General features: G+C 45.9%; 1 pseudogene; it reads right to left on the bottom strand.

Moving 5' to 3' along the window:
• Nucleotides 1–1,186: 1,186 nt before the first annotated feature.
• The window catches only part of LOC115313874, a 61,511-nt pseudogene continuing 46,786 nt past the window's right edge, over nt 1,187–15,911 (bottom strand).

The following is a 15,911-nucleotide window of genomic DNA, read 5'->3' as shown; positions in this document are numbered from 1 at the left end:
GTGCTTATTTTGTTGACTATGCCTTCTATTGGAAATCCATAAGAGGAACGAACCCTCTACCAGGACAGTTTGCAATAGCTACCATTTAGATAAATTGCATTTATGATGTTTGCTTTTTAATGGCAAGGGCTGGATTAGGATGTAAGGAAAGGGTATGTTTGGAAATGGTGCTGTACGTTACATGTAGATGCTTTTTCGTTATGATATTTGTTTTACTTAGACAAACATCTCTGCGCTTACAGACCCAAGTTCGACCTGGGTGACCAGCTCCAGGATTTACTTTAGCCGCTACGAAACTCTACTTTTGTAGTTCCTGAACTGCTCCAAAGGGGCATCTTTGCTGCTCTCAGACCTGCTACAAAAGGCTGAAGCTTGCTTCCACCCCTGTACAGGTGTCCCTAAGCCTTGGCTCATTCCGATCTGATCCACCATAAACAAAAGCAGCTGTGAAAAACCTTATGGTGCGGCTGAGTTTCCATGACTGCTCGGAATTGCAGCTTTATGAACCTCACCAAAACACTCATAAGTGAAAAGATATACATGTACAAGCTTTGTCCCCCAACCTTTGCTTCAAATTTCATCTGTCCCACCATATTCAGGTGCACACAGGTCAGAAGCCTTATAACTGCACACTGTTTTCCGAAGCCTTGCATCAGAATTGACATCTGATCAACCACAGGCGAAAGGATATACAAGTGCAAACTTTGATCTGAATTTTTGTATCCCTCCGTAACCAAGTGCGCACGGGTGAGAATGACATTTTGATCCGCCACAATCTAGTGTACTTACGCCGAAAGTTTTACGAATCAGCTGCAAGTTTAGCCTTCCATGTTTTGTAACATGTGAAATCATTTGACTCATGCAGAGATATACACCATTTCAGTTGAAGTGTATAAATACATGCGGTGCCCTAAAATGACATTAATGCATTGGCTTAAAGAGTACAGCAATGTACCTGTACATTTTATTATGCATCCGCCTCATGCTAATCTGATCCACCATAAACAAACACAAAGCTGTGAAAAACCTTATAGTGCGGCTGTGTCTCTGGATGACGAACCTAAGGGTGATTGCATTAATCAGGTGGCAGGGAATGGCCTTTTGCGCTGTCGACTTCTCAGAACGGTTGGTTGTATATCCAGTATGGTTACCACATTGTGCACGCATAGCGAAACTCTTGCATTTCTCACAAGCCTTTCATCTGAATGCTACTGTTTGCAATCACACAAATGTCTTGAGGAGTAGGAAGCAATTCCTTGCCAGAAGTGATCAAGGGGTTGGTCAGTGTAACGGCAAACCTTTAAAATTTTCGATAGATGGAAATAGGTCAGTGTAGCTCATTTGAGGTTTTGTCTCTTTTTTTTTTACTCGTCTGTATAAAAAATAGGCACTTGCAGAAAATAAATATATGAGCAAATTTTCTTTCGATTATCAAAAAAGTGTCAGTTTTAATTCCTATACCGGCTTTTTTCTGCTTTTGCGATCCTAGTACCCTAGTGTAAAGTAATTTTTTCGGTTTTAATTTTTACGTCCTGTAGCATGCCCTTCCATTTTAGCAATCAACTCGGCTTGGAACCAATTTTTGAGTGTGCGTGCACTGCAGTGGTTCCTGCTCCCGATTTGAACCTTACTATACTCGGGAACAATGTTTCTTGGAATTACCGTCAAAGGCACTGGCACGCGTTCCCTCTCCAATTTTGAGCACTTATGGAAGTTTTGCGTGCGCTCTCTTCTTCGAGAGGCAGAGAAAAGCTATCCCCCTAGTATAGTCGTATTCCTACACCACCAAGCAGGTTTTACAATTGACAGCGTGTCATTTTTTAATACTCCATAATTAGGGTTCGGAGTTTTCGGTTTAAACCGATAAAAGTACGCCGAATTCATTTTTAAAAATTCGGTTTTAACCGAAAAAGGTCAGTTTGTAGCTTCAGCGTTTTAGGTTTAAACCGATAAAAGTACATCTAGTCCGTTTTCTAAAATTCGGTTATAACCAAAAAAGGTTAGTTTCTTAGGGCCGCGTCAAGGTGGGTGGGGGAGGGGGGGGAGAGAGGGCTTTGCAAGGTTTGACATTGTGTGACGTCTTCGTAATTGCCCTCTTCCAAGTTTCAACATGCAACAAAAGAGGTCTTGAATTGTCTTTCGCGGGACATCTGTGTCCTTTCTGTGATCGGGCTTAGTTTTTCAAGTTCCTGTTCTTAAAAAAAGTTTGGGTGTCATGCACTTTAGAAGACATCGAGGAAAGCCGTTGATACCTTCTTATCACCCTCTCTCAAACATCCCTGTGGTTAAAAACATAAATAAAATAGATTTTGTTTTGCCATTTCACTGGTTTCTTACGGTTATCACCTCAGACGGTCACGCCGTCAGAATAGGAAGGAAAAAGAAGCGTGCTGAAGATTATGCCCGCGAATTCCGCGATTTTGAGGTTTGTCCTGACGGAAGTTGTAGCGAAGACCACGCATATATATGTGCCGTTATTCTTTGAGTGATCATCTCATCCCGTTTTCGATGGTGTTTCTTTCATGTTCACCGAAAAAAAAACGGTAAATTTTTTTGAGAATAAATATACACCGAAGAAAATCGAACTTTAAATTAAACACCGAAAAAAGTATGCCGAATTTTGAAAAAATAAAAATCGAAAACGCGGAACCCTATCCATAATGCATGTTCAACACTCTGTTGAAGGAGGGATGTAGAGAACTGAACTGACTTGAACTCGCTCGTATTATAAATGTTCTTACTTCCTTTCCTCCACTGGCACCTTCATAATCATGTATTTATGACACCTGCTTTGAGATGTTGCTTTTGTGTTTAGGTTATCGCAATTTTCTGTTGCTCTGTATTCTTGTTCTTGATAGTTGTTTCCGTGCATTTGTATGTCGGAGTTCTCGGACCGTAGGCGTGATGTATGCCAGACGATGACCTTTGTACTAACACATCCATTTTTTGCTTGATTTACTGCATCCTGTGTATTGTTGGTCAGTGTGTGCATAGTTTTGCATTGTGTTATGCATTTGTATATATCTTAAACTGCAGATGATAAATGTGTAATCAGAGTTTTGTATCGGTGTTCCTCCAAATAAAGCTGGGTGATTTCAGATAAGATCGACCAAAGGGTGGCTGGTCGACATTTTTAAATCAACTGATGTTTTTATATGACATTGTCTAGTGTCTGGTATAAACGAATCCACACTTAGTTTTGACCAGAAAAAAAAATTTGGAGACAAGAAAAATCGTAAGGCAGGGAGAGGTGGACAGTTGCAATAACGCGCACTGATGGAGGGGGCAAGTTTGAAAGTGAATAATTAAAACAATAAAATTAGGAGAATTTTAAAACTTTTTACAAACAAACTATGGGTACAACTTGCTTGTAATATAAAGTAATAATATTTATTAAAAATTTATTTAGTTTTCTAAAAATTGCCAAACATGCCTGCTCGAACGACAAATGGCAAACTTTGGAAATCTGTATCTCATGAAATAATTTAATCATTATTACATAACTTGCAGACATTATTTTACTAAAATATGGCTATTATTGAAAAAATAAATAAGGTATCTGAGTGACACAATAGTTACAATATATTTGGGCAAACATGGGAAAAAATCAAACGAAGAAAAATTCCAATGCGAATAAAAAAAAACACCACCTTCGATTTTTTTAAAATTTGGGTACCCTGTTATACTCTATTTCGGCATTCATTTCTATTAAAAACTTGTTACATCATTGCACTGTGAAAGAAGAAACAACTCCCCAAAGTAGGGTCCTTTTTCAAAGCCTACACTTAGCAGTGTCCTATACAAGAAGTGACTCTGAGTTCCAGTTTCATGAAACTTGCACAAATCTTTTATATACATTTATTCAGATGAGGTCATTGATAAAAAGAGCGATCGGACATACAGCAAAAGGGAGGAGAAACTATATACAGCATTTTACATAAGCGTACAAAGTGGTCTCATATTAGAGACTAATGATTTGAGAAAAGATGATGCAGTGTGAAGTTGTACCTTCCGGTATATTTTACATCTAGAGTAAAATAAATAACTTTACTTCCACACACAAAAACAAAGATATAATAGTAAGATATTTAGGTTGGCTGTGTATTTACGATTACAAACAATTTCAGGTGACGGATGCCATAGTGCCTAACTGGAGCAGCTTCGATGCTCTCGGTGTATGAATGAATCGTGGCAAGCCGATATATTTTATCCTGCTCGAGGATAACATTTTGGGATTTTTTTTATAGTGATCAGATAAAAATTATTAGTAACCACCAACAAAAACAGTAGGTTAAACACCCCGTGAAGAAAAATGTGATAAATAAGATGTCCCTGCATTCAAACTGAGCAGTCCTTGGGAAATCAAATTCGGCACTTTACGCTAAGGTTTTCCTCGCTGTACCCATTTAATAAAGTTGCTTCCAAGCAGATCCGACTGTCCGTGCTACATATACGTCACAGGTCCCTTCTGTTGATGACTTGCTGAGCCGCCACGCGTGCCAAGACTGAATGCCAGGGAAGGCGCGCACCGTCAGCCACTCTTCTTTTTTGTGTTCACGATACCGAACAACCTCATTTTCGTCCGGATAAACAAGATGCACGCCTTTCAGTTTCTTTGATAGAACGCTCACCATTGTCCTGGCCGTCTGAATTGCGCTTACTGAACGTTCTCTCAGGTTGTTCAGCGTGGCCTGGTGCTTCACGAGTCCGCCAACTCCGTCACATGCATTTTTCCCATGTCCAGATGCAGAAAATAACCACTGGGCTTGTGGGCAATCGTCCTTTGCAAATTGGTGAAGCTGGTACCGATTCTTGAAATGACTGGCGGCGCCGTCACTTACGTACGTCACGTACGAGTATACCGCAACGTTGTCTTCAACCCACTCCTTCACTTTTTCTAGAGCCAAGCAAGCGTGAGCGGCGTCGTGACACAGGTCCTCACTGATGATGGCAAAGCTGTTTGTAGATTTTCTTGTCGTCACTACACATGTAAATATCGAAACTTGTTTTTTTTTTTCCAGTGATATGCTTGCACTTCGTCAGGAAGCACGATGGTCCAGTTTTCAGCAAAGTCAAAATGAAAGACAATGCTCCCGCGTTGCATGCACTGTTTTTCATCGTAGATCGCTTTACCTTGCGTTTGCCGGATATGGTTGTGAAGTACCCAACTTCCAACCGTCACTTGGATGACTTTTAGGAAAGTCTCAGGTTCCAATGTTTTTTTCACAAGGTCGCCGGACTCCCATGTTGCAAGCACAATCTCTTCATCCTCCGGGATATCAAGTTCCTGGAGTGTAAGAAACTGGCCTTTTGGGCAGTGATCACAGTCTCCTTGAAGGCACAGTTCTGTTGCTGGGTCGCACAGAAATGCCGAGTTCATTTCACCAGTGTTGAATGTTGAGCCTGTAACGTTTTCTAGAGCGGCAATACAAAGATAATAATTGGCGCAGCGCACACAAACGCACACTTCCTGGTGTGGAATACATTGGACCCATCTAGGGCGCAACGAATAAAATTTCGTCAGCCCAACGCCGGAATCGGGATGCTTGTCTTTGTATATACGGAAGGCCTCTCGTATTGAGCGTGTCATGAAGCGCTTTGGCACGAACGTTTTCTCTCCGTTGAGCATGACAGAGATGACGTCCTTCTGGTTGGGACTTTGGCGCGAACATTGTAGCTCGTCTTTCGTGAAGTACTCTAGGGCAGCAGACAGGTTCTCAGGGCTCACCTTGCACCTCGTGTAAGGATCCGGCTCACATCACACGCCATGCTTTTCCTTGAGTTTTCGGGATTTACTCATGAGGTACATTGAGGCCTGTGGAATCATCTTTTGAACCTCATTCTTCGTCAGTGTTGACGGCAGGAGTGTAAGCAGTTGACAACGTTCCCGGAGAGAGGTGGCGGTTTCAAAGGCCTGCCGAAAGTTGTCCACCCACTCAGTGCATGTGGAGCATGTTGGTTCGGACGACCCCGATGGTGCGTCCCTGTCGTACGCAATACGTAGCCTTGAGCGTATATTCTTGACAGCAACCTGCTCCAGTTCTGTCTGCTTTCTCTTGACATAGGCAGGCCTGTCCCGACTCCTTACGACGTTTGGTTGTCTCAGCGGCGACACATCTGTAGGTAGTATGCTGCGATTTAGATCTTCAATTGCTTCTTCAGCTGGCACAAATATGTCAGGGCACTGCTCTGAGCTTCGCATCGAGATCTCCTTAGTGATGTGCATGAAGCAATGGTAGCACAGGTAGTCCGTCGCACTCACTTTGGTGGAACAGTCAGGCGGAAGAATTTGCTTCAACGAATTTAGGTCCAACTCGCCAACACTTCGAAAATTCCGCTGCTTTGGTATAGTCTTTTTGTGTTTGCAAAAGTAATCTGCACAAAACACTCGTTCGGAGCTCCAGGACGTCTTCATAATGTATACATAAATAATAGAAATTAAACCCCAACTGATGGCATATAATTGCCAAGTGAAAGAACTACTGGGTGCACAAAGTCCGACGCTGAGGAGCTCACTCACTGCAAACGTACATTTGAAAAGAGAGGTCACAACTGAGGCTGTCGGCAAAGCTTGATCCACGTCAAAGGAAGAAAGAGGGAAAGTCTCCAGACAAAAAATTGTGGTCAGCGGCCTTCGAAAAAGACTTTCCGGAATCGCACTGTCGTCCCTCCACGCGCTGATATGAAAGCACCCGAGCTTCTACCACGTGGTTCATGACACAGCCTGAGCCATGTCGGCGACCGGTTCGCGAGGGGTTGGCGGTGGGGTTACATTGATGGTCACTCGGATTAGCCCTTGCTGTACTGAGCTACCGCCTGCAGTGCCTTATCGCCGGCTGGTGTCAACAACGAGAACATACACACCCTGTCTACACCAAAACTACAAGCGTTCACCGCACACGCGTCGCCGCCGCTTTTAAGCTTTTGTGAAATTGCTTTCTTTTGCCGCGGAGAACCGCCTTATCTTAAAGACCGACCAACGAACCCATTTTCCGCAAGGTAGGAAAATGGCCCTCGCGCCCTTCTCTTTTCACGCTCTCCCAAAAATCACGTGACGGCAGGGGCTCGTTTTGTGTCGGCTTTTTCTGTAGGGATAATCCTCAAAAACCGCGAAATGAGCGGCTAGCTGCGAGCGCAACAACGACCTTGAGACGTCCGGGTGTCTTCCCTCGTTGACGCAGGCACGCTCAATCCGCGAGATTGAGGAAGCCAGCGCGACCGAACGCTTTTTCCCATGAGCTGCAGGTCCGAGGCCGCTCGGTCGGTGGAGATCGAGGGGTCTTGGTATGCTGTGTTCGTTCCAGCAGCTGCTTTCTGGCATCGCGCGGCTGCTGGAACCATTCCCGTGTCTGCACAAGGATTGGCTTGCGCAATAAAAAGTTCAGGTCGTTGATAATACTTTTATTTTCTAAACTTATAAATCAAGTGGCTTTCCCTAATCTCTTCATTACTGTTTGAAACACATCTCCTCTCATAGGTTGTTCATCCCATTTTGGACTCTTTTGCGTATTTATTCGTCCTTACCTCTGCTTGAGGACTGTGTGATAACTTGATAAAGACCTTTAAATATTAGCGCGGGCTTGCGCGATCAACGCTGTCCCGGATTTACCCAAAATTGGAAAGATTGGCGTCAGGAGGAGTTGAAGAAGCAAACCGAAAATCTTGCTTCTAATGAAGATGGCACAATCGTAAGATAGGTCTTTGCTTCACTTTCCTCCACAACACCCCATCGTTTGCACTATCGCAACTTCTCAGTAACATAGCTGTATAGCACATTTTACCCATGGTTACTATAGATCTGGCCCCATAGGCTTTCCAGTTATGAGCGAGTCGACTTTTTAACGACCGGCGACTCTCCTGAGTGAGAATAAATATTATCACCTTCCCACAACATCCGCCCCTTTCTCCCCCCTCCCTTTCCCGAGTTGGGTAGATATCAGGCCACTCCAGGAGCAGCCTGCAGACTGCGCTTTTCGGCTGCTCATTCTCAACACATTCGAACGTGGAAGTAAACACACCGCATGAAACGACGCCCAGTTGATTTGCAACCTAAATAATGTGGCTGTATACTGTTGGGACCCAATCAATTTCATCATCAATCATTATTTGTTATGATTTCATGGTGAAAGTGTGTTCGTCGTGATGCCACAAAAGTGATCGATTCAAAGTTTTGTTGAAATACTCGCTCCTGTGACGCTGCAAAAATGTTCCAAAAGCCGGGTGAATTCATGATTGAAAAGGTTTACTCCGACTTAACATAACAAATTAATAACAAAAGGTACAGACGTTTCGCCACCTATGCAGGTGGCATCTTCAGTATACACTGACACAAATGAGGTGAGGTCGACCAGTCTACTTATCACACACGTCCCCGTAAACGTCCGGCAGGGGGCCACGGCTGGTGTTGCACACCGATAAGTCACGGCGAATGAACCAGGACTCGACGAATTTTCCTTGCCCCCCCCTTTGTTCTCGGGCCAGCGTCGTCGCATTGTCCAGGTCGAAACTGTGTCCTGTCGTCCAGCAGTGTTCGACAAGTTCTGTCTTGGACCGCGTGGCATGGGTGGCCTTGGCGACGTCCCTTTTGTGTTCTTTCAATCTCGTTGCCCTCTTTCTGCCCGTTTCGCCGATGTAGGTTGCGTCACAATCCCCGCACTGCACTTTGTATACGACCCCACTCTGACCGTCTGCAGAGGTGCGGTCCTTCGGTTTCGGGAACACATTCGCTAAGGTATAATGTGGTTTAAAAACAGTTTGTACGCCCAGCGGGCGCAAAGCTCTCCGAACAGCATCTGACACGCCCTGGACATAGGGAATAGATACAATAGACGTTGCCCGCACTCGTGACTCACTCCCCCTTCCCCTCTGCATTCGCCTCTGCGTATCGTTAATAAACGTCCTCGGATAATGGCGCCGCTCTAACGCACCAACCACATTTTCTACCTCTTGCAACCGTAGCTGCTTGTTAGAGCACGCTGCATCACAACGTGATAAAAAGGTTCTTACAACGGACCGTTTGTGTTCGGTCGGGTGATGCGAGTCAAAGGACAAAAAATTTCCGGTGTCACACTGCTTACGGTACACCGTCGTTTCCACACTGCCATTACTGGCCCGGCGTACCAACACATCCAAAAAAGGCAACACATTATCTGTCTCTGTTTCGTACGTGAACTGAATGGCGTGGTGTACGCTGTTCAGCGCCACATGGAAAGCATCTAGGTTAATTCTTTTCAAAATTACAAAAGTGTCATCTACGTACCTACAGTACATTTTCACCGGAAAGGGTACTGAGTTTAGCACCCGTGTTTCGACGTGCTCCATCATTAAGTTTGCTACGGTAACAGAAATAGGACTTCCCATAGGGCACCCTTCGATTTGATGGTAAATCGTGTTGGCGAAACTGAAGTACGTTTGATTCAGGCAAAACCGCAACAAAATTATAATATCCTCCACAAGTAAGGACGTACGACTCTCCAAATTACAATCTTCTTTCAAACGCGCCTCTACATAATCGATAGCCAGGCCAATGGGGACATTTGTAAACAATGAGATAACATCAAAAGACACCATCACATCGTCATCATCAAGCTGCTGCGTACGGACTTCGGTTACAAAATCGCGAGAGTTTCTAACCGACCTAGAGTTGTCCTCAGTTAACGGCTTCAGCACTTCAACCAAGAACTTCGACAGGTTGTAAGTTGGTGAACCTACAAAAGACACGATAGGACGGAGAGGGCAGCCTTCTTTATGCACCTTAGGTAGCCCGCAGATGGTTGGAGTGGCTCCGTCCGAAGAAAACAGTCGGCGGTACAACGTTTGATCCAAACGTCCTTTGTTACGCAGTGCCCGTAAATGTTCAACGAGCTGGCGCTTTGACTCTGACTCTGACTACGCCGGGCCAGTAATGGCAGTGTGGAAACGACGGTGTACCGTAAGCAGTGTGACACCGGAAATTTTTTGTCCTTTGACTCGCATCACCCGACCGAACACAAACGGTCCGTTGTAAGAACCTTTTTATCACGTTGTGATGCAGTGTGCTCTAACAAGCAGCTACGGTTGCAAGAGGTAGAAAATGTGGTTGGTGCGTTAGAGCGGCGCCATTATCCGAGGACGTTTATTAACGATACGCAGAGGCGAATGCAGAGGGGAAGGGGGAGTGAGTCACGAGTGCGGGCAACGTCTATTGTATCTATTCCCTATGTCCAGGGCGTGTCAGATGCTGTTCGGAGAGCTTTGCGCCCGCTGGGCGTACAAACTGTTTTTAAACCACATTATACCTTAGCGAATGTGTTCCCGAAACCGAAGGACCGCACCTCTGCAGACGGTCAGAGTGGGGTCGTATACAAAGTGCAGTGCGGGGATTGTGACGCAACCTACATCGGCGAAACGGGCAGAAAGAGGGCAACGAGATTGAAAGAACACAAAAGGGACGTCGCCAAGGCCACCCATGCCACGCGGTCCAAGACGGAACTTGTCGAACACTGCTGGACGACAGGACACAGTTTCGACCTGGACAATGCGACGACGCTGGCCCGAGAACAAAGGTGGGGGCAAAGAAAATTCGTCGAGTCCTGGTTCATTCGCCGTGACTTATCGGTGTGCAACACCAACCGTGGCCCCCTGCCGGACGTTTACGGGGACGTGTGTGATAAGTAGACTGGTCGACCTCACCTCATTTGTGTCAGTGTATACTGAAGATGCCACCTGCATAGGTGGCGAAACGTCTGTACCTTTTGTTATTAATTTGTTATGTTAAGTCGGAGTAAACCTTTTCAATCCTGTGACGCTCTAGTGCGTAAGGTCAAAGCACCCGAGGCAGTGCGTAATACTTTTCAACTGTCGTTGACGATAAAACATTTGTGGGAAGTGCGCAAAAATTGTTTACGCACTTCCCACAAAATTGTTAAAATCAGCTTGCGAAAACCGTTGCTCCCCCCCCCCTCCTCTCTCTCTCTCTTCCTTTTTTTTTTTTTTCGCGCCACTGCAAAAAATAGCGGCCGAGCAACGAAATTCTATCAAAACCTCGCTTCTTAAAGAAAGGACACCAGGCTATAGGGTACTGAATCTGCCAGGGAGTTTGTAGAAATAAAGGGCGACCATTGAATCTAGCCTTCTGCACATCATGTCCGGGATATTTCCATTTTCCTTCCACGCGATTAGAAGGCAAGACGCTGGGGGAATTTGTGTGCACTAACATGCTACTTCTAAAAGAAAGTACCAGATTTATTGTGCATGTCAATCTACATGTAAATAGTTGAATCAGTGTGCACAAACATTCCCGGCCTGGAGGATGACATGGAAGCATGGCGGAAAGCAGCTTGCTGGAAATATAAGTCTCTATTGCATTGTACTGGTGTGAAAAATTATTACGTATTTTTGTTTTATTTCTATGCGAAAATAAGAACAGCGTTTAGAAACCGAACACTGTGTGTTTCGAGGTGCGCCGAAAGGACATAGAAAACCGGGACAACCTGAACAATACGAGGCGCCTTGCGTCACTCAGCTTTTCCTGGTTTCTTGTTTTTCCGGAGCCTTTCAAAAGGGGATGAAAAATTATGAACCGATTGACCCGACTTGCCACATTAGAGCAGGTCATTTTCATTACGACAGGCTCTCTAAAGCGCGAGACACATGCGCGAAAAATCCGTCCGATCCGACGTCCGATCCGGCAATACGACTGCCTGATCCGAAAAATTTGGTCGCTTCAGACGTCGGATCGGCGATCCGACGTGCGTCCAACTCGCCAGATAGTTTCGCACGGCGGACGGATTGTCGGATGCGTCCAGCCAATGACAGCACAGCTAGTGCGAACGTCATGATGACGTACTGGGTCTGGCGGGACGAACAAGAAAACGGGACGGGCGCCGGGAAGCCGGACGCGTGGATTCCGCTGACCTATTCAAGAAAGATGGCCCCGGCAAAAAATGCACGCGCTAACGAGAACGAGCTTCTAACTTCGTTCGTGCGAGCTAAACCGTCAATCTGGGACCAGAGATCTGTGAACGCGGACGTTCGCTAGAATGCTTGGATCTCCTGGGCGGAGCCGAACGGATCGTCGTGTCGCATGCAAGGTCGGAAGCGTGTGCCTCAAACTGTCGCGTGCGGCGATTCGGAGCGGCGTTCGGACTGTCGGATCGGACGTCGGATCGGACGATTCTGTCGTCCATGTGTCTCGCGCTTTAGAGCGTCCTGCATAGTTCAGCTTGCACTGGTCCGTTTTTATTTTCGGTTCTTTTCAAAATGTGAGCTCTAAGCTACTGGACCAACCTACAAGATTCAAAATTTACGGAAGCGGAGAAGTGGTTGGGAGGGCCAAGCGGGTAAGGGTTGCACGCCCCTCGAACCACCGTCCGTTACCTTTGCTTAGCGGCTGGGCTTTGCGAGCAGAATGCGAGCTTGCTCGAGTAACTTGGATCCGTTCAGAAGATGATCCCCTCTAAACAACCATCTCCGCCGCCTGGGAAGAACGTAAGTGGGCGAACGAGACGCCTGTGGGTTTTGCGTCACGCCTGCATTTCAAGGGTCAGACTTACTGGTTCCCGACACCAGCACGATTGACGGCACCGCCCGCGTCTTTGAGTGTATATTGATACGGAGAAGGAGAAGAGCGCGACGGCCCGCGGCCGTAGTGCGTTAATTCTGGCTCGCACTCTGGCGGGCAATCAGATTAAAAAACTACCGCTGAGAACCACCCCGTGTACATACTCGAAAACATGATAAGCATCGAATGGGAGTGAACGTAAACGTATAATGATCCGATACAAAGTTTCGCTTGATTCCTAAACGAATAAAGCCATAGCCAAGTACACCTTCACATCAAATTGTTAGACAGAATTGAAGAGAAGATTGTGTGTTTCTTGAAAGAGATTTCGGCCCCCTTCTATCCATTCCGCTTTTCTATAGGCCCCAAATAACGTGGGCGAATCTTTCCTTTTGTTGCATTTCCACTTCTCCGCTTCCGCAGTTAATGAATGTGGTAGTTTGGTCCAGTGGCTTAGAGCCCACGTTTTGAAAGGAACCGAAAATAAAAATGGACCAGTACAAGCTGGACTATGCAAGACGCTTGAAGATAGCCTGTCGCAATGGAAATGAACTGCTCTAATGTGGTAAGTCGGGTCAGTCCATAATTTTCATCCACTTTTGAAAGGCTCCGAACAAACAAGGAACCAGGACAAGCTCTGGTTGTCCCGGTTTTTTATGTCCTTTCGGCGCTCCTCAAAAAGGACAGGGTTCGGTTTCTAAACGCTGTTTTTATTTTGGCACGGAAATAAGACAAACATACGTGATAATTCTTCACACCAGTGCAATGCAACAGAGACTTCTATTTTCAGCAAACTGCTTTCCGCCATGCTTCCATGTCATCCTCCAGGCCGCGAATGTTTGTGCACAGTGATTAAACTATTTACATCTAAATTGACATGCACCATAAATCTGGTAATTTCTTTTAGAAGCAGCATGTTAGTGCACATGAATTCTCCCAGCGTCTTGCCTTCGAATCGCGTGAAAGGAAAATGGAAATATCCCGGGCATGATTTGTGCAGAAGGGTAGGTTCAATGGTCGCCTATTATTTCTACGAACTCCCTGGGAGATTCACTACCATATAGCCTACTGTCCTTTCTCCAAGAAGCGAGGTTTTGATATAATTTCGTTGCTCGGCCGCTATCTTTTGTAGTGGCGCGAAAAAAAGAGAGAGAGAGAGGAAAGCAACGGTTTTAGCGAGCTGATTTTTTTTAATTTTTTTTTTTTCAGCCATTGCGATATTTTGTTGTCTTTCGGTATGCTTTTGTGGTGTAAACAATTTTACGCACTTCCCACAAATATTTCATCGTCAAGGACAGTTTTAAAGTATTACGCACTGCCTCGGGTGCGTTGACCTTGCGCACTAGAGCGTCACAGGAGCGCATATTTCCGCAAAATAAATACGAGGACCTATTTCTACCTTTGAATCGACCACTTTTGTGGCATCACGACGAACACACTTTCACCATGAAGTCGTAACAAAAAATGATTGGTGATGAAATTGATTGGGCCCCAACAGTAGAGCCACATTATTTAGGTTGCAAATAAACTGGGCGTCGTTCATGCAATGTGTTTACTTCCATGTTCGAATATGTTGAGAATGAGTAGCCGAAAAGCGCAGTTGCAGGCTGCTTCCTGGAGTGGCCTGATATTTCCCCAACTCGGGAAAGGGAGGGGAGGGGGGGGGGGGGGGAGGTGAGAAAGGTGTGGATGCTGTGGGAAGGTGATAATATTTATTCTCACTCAGGAGAGTCGCCGGTCGTTAAAAAGTCGACTCGCAGATACCGGGAAAGCCAGTGGGGCCACATCTATAGTAACCATCAGTAAAATGTGGTTACAGCTATGTCACTGAGAAGTTGCGATAGTGCAAACGATGGTGCGCTGTGGAGGCAGGTGAAGCATAGACCGATCTTACGATTGTGCCATCTTCATTAGAAGCAAGAATTACGGTTTGCTTCTTCAACCCCTCCTGACACCAATCTTTCCAATTTTGAATAAATCCGGGACAGCGTTGATCGCGCAAGCCCGCGCCAATATTTAAAGGTCTTTATCAAGTTATGAAACAGTCATCAAGTAGAGGTGAGGACGAATAAATAGGTAAAAGAGTCCAAAATGGGAGGAACAACATACGAGAGGAGATGTGTTTCAAACAGTAATGAAGAGATTAGGAAAAGCCACTTGATTTATAAGTTTAGAAAATAAAAGTATTATCAATGACCTGAACCCTTTATTGCGCAAGCCAATCCTTGTGCAGAGACGGGAATGGTTTTAGCGGCCGCGCGATGCCAGAGAGCGGCTGCTGGAACGAACACAGCATACCAAGACCCCTCGATCTCCACCGACCGAGCGGCCTCGGACCTGCAGCTCATGGGAAAAAGCGTTCGGTCGCGCTGGCTTCCTCAATCTCGCGGATTGAGCGTGCCCGCGTCAACGATGGAAGACACCTGGACGTCTCAAGGTCGTTGTTGCGCTCGCAGCTAGCCGCTCATTTCGCGGTTTTTGAGGATTATCCCTTCAGAAAAAGCCGGCACAAAACGAGCCCCTGCCGTCACGTGATTTTTGGGAGAGGGTGAAAAGAGGAGGGCGCGAGGGCCATTTTCCTACCTTGCGGAAAATGTTTTCGTTGGTCGGTCTTTAACTACGCGCCTGAAATCCTTCCAGGCGGGCGTACACAATATCAAGCGTTTCGAGAAATGCCCTTGGAATAGAACTATGGGAAAATTCGGAGCCCGCGATGTCGATATCGTCGCCGTTATGTTAGTACGCCGTCGCGTAGTGCAGTCCCCCGTTAGGGGAGGGGGGGGGGGGGGGGCGGTCTTACTACGATAACATGGCGACAGCGTTTACACTCTATGTATTTACGCGAGGCTCGAGTATTTGGGGATAATGCTGCCGGTTGGTGTGCCCCTCTGTGCCTGATATTATCGCCCGTGACGCCAGCGAGTGAGATGGCGACAGGCATGACTGCTCAGTAAACAGGCGTCGGCGGCCATGTTTTGCTGGTTAAAGCGAACCCCCTTGTCCTTGACAGCGAGCGGGGAAATGCGAAAAAAAGATTGTATCGGTCGTTTTGCCATAACTAGCGACGAGTGTCGTCTGCGGTTTCCGGCAACTATTTTGCCATAATCGTGAGCTTAGCGAGGAAATGATTTTTGCAAGCCACAGAACACTACCACGCAGAAAGGGAATGCTTGAACATGTTTTTGTTCTGGATATATATCAGGGATATATATATGAGAGAGAGTGAGAGATGAAGGTAGAGCGGAAGAGGGAATAGCATATAGTGTCGCAGGAGAATAAAGTGAACAAAGTTCCTAGTGGCCGATGGCTGCATGATCTTTTCTCGGATCACTAGTCCGTAATATGATACCTCGTTGTACACAGTAGTTTC

Source organism: Ixodes scapularis, unplaced genomic scaffold (assembly GCF_016920785.2).
Source record: "Ixodes scapularis isolate PalLabHiFi unplaced genomic scaffold, ASM1692078v2 PGA_scaffold6__148_contigs__length_123643588, whole genome shotgun sequence".
Classification (NCBI taxonomy): Eukaryota; Metazoa; Arthropoda; class Arachnida; order Ixodida; family Ixodidae; genus Ixodes; species Ixodes scapularis.
Note: the sequence above shows the minus strand (reverse complement) of the source record. Positions and strands in the feature narration are given on the sequence as shown.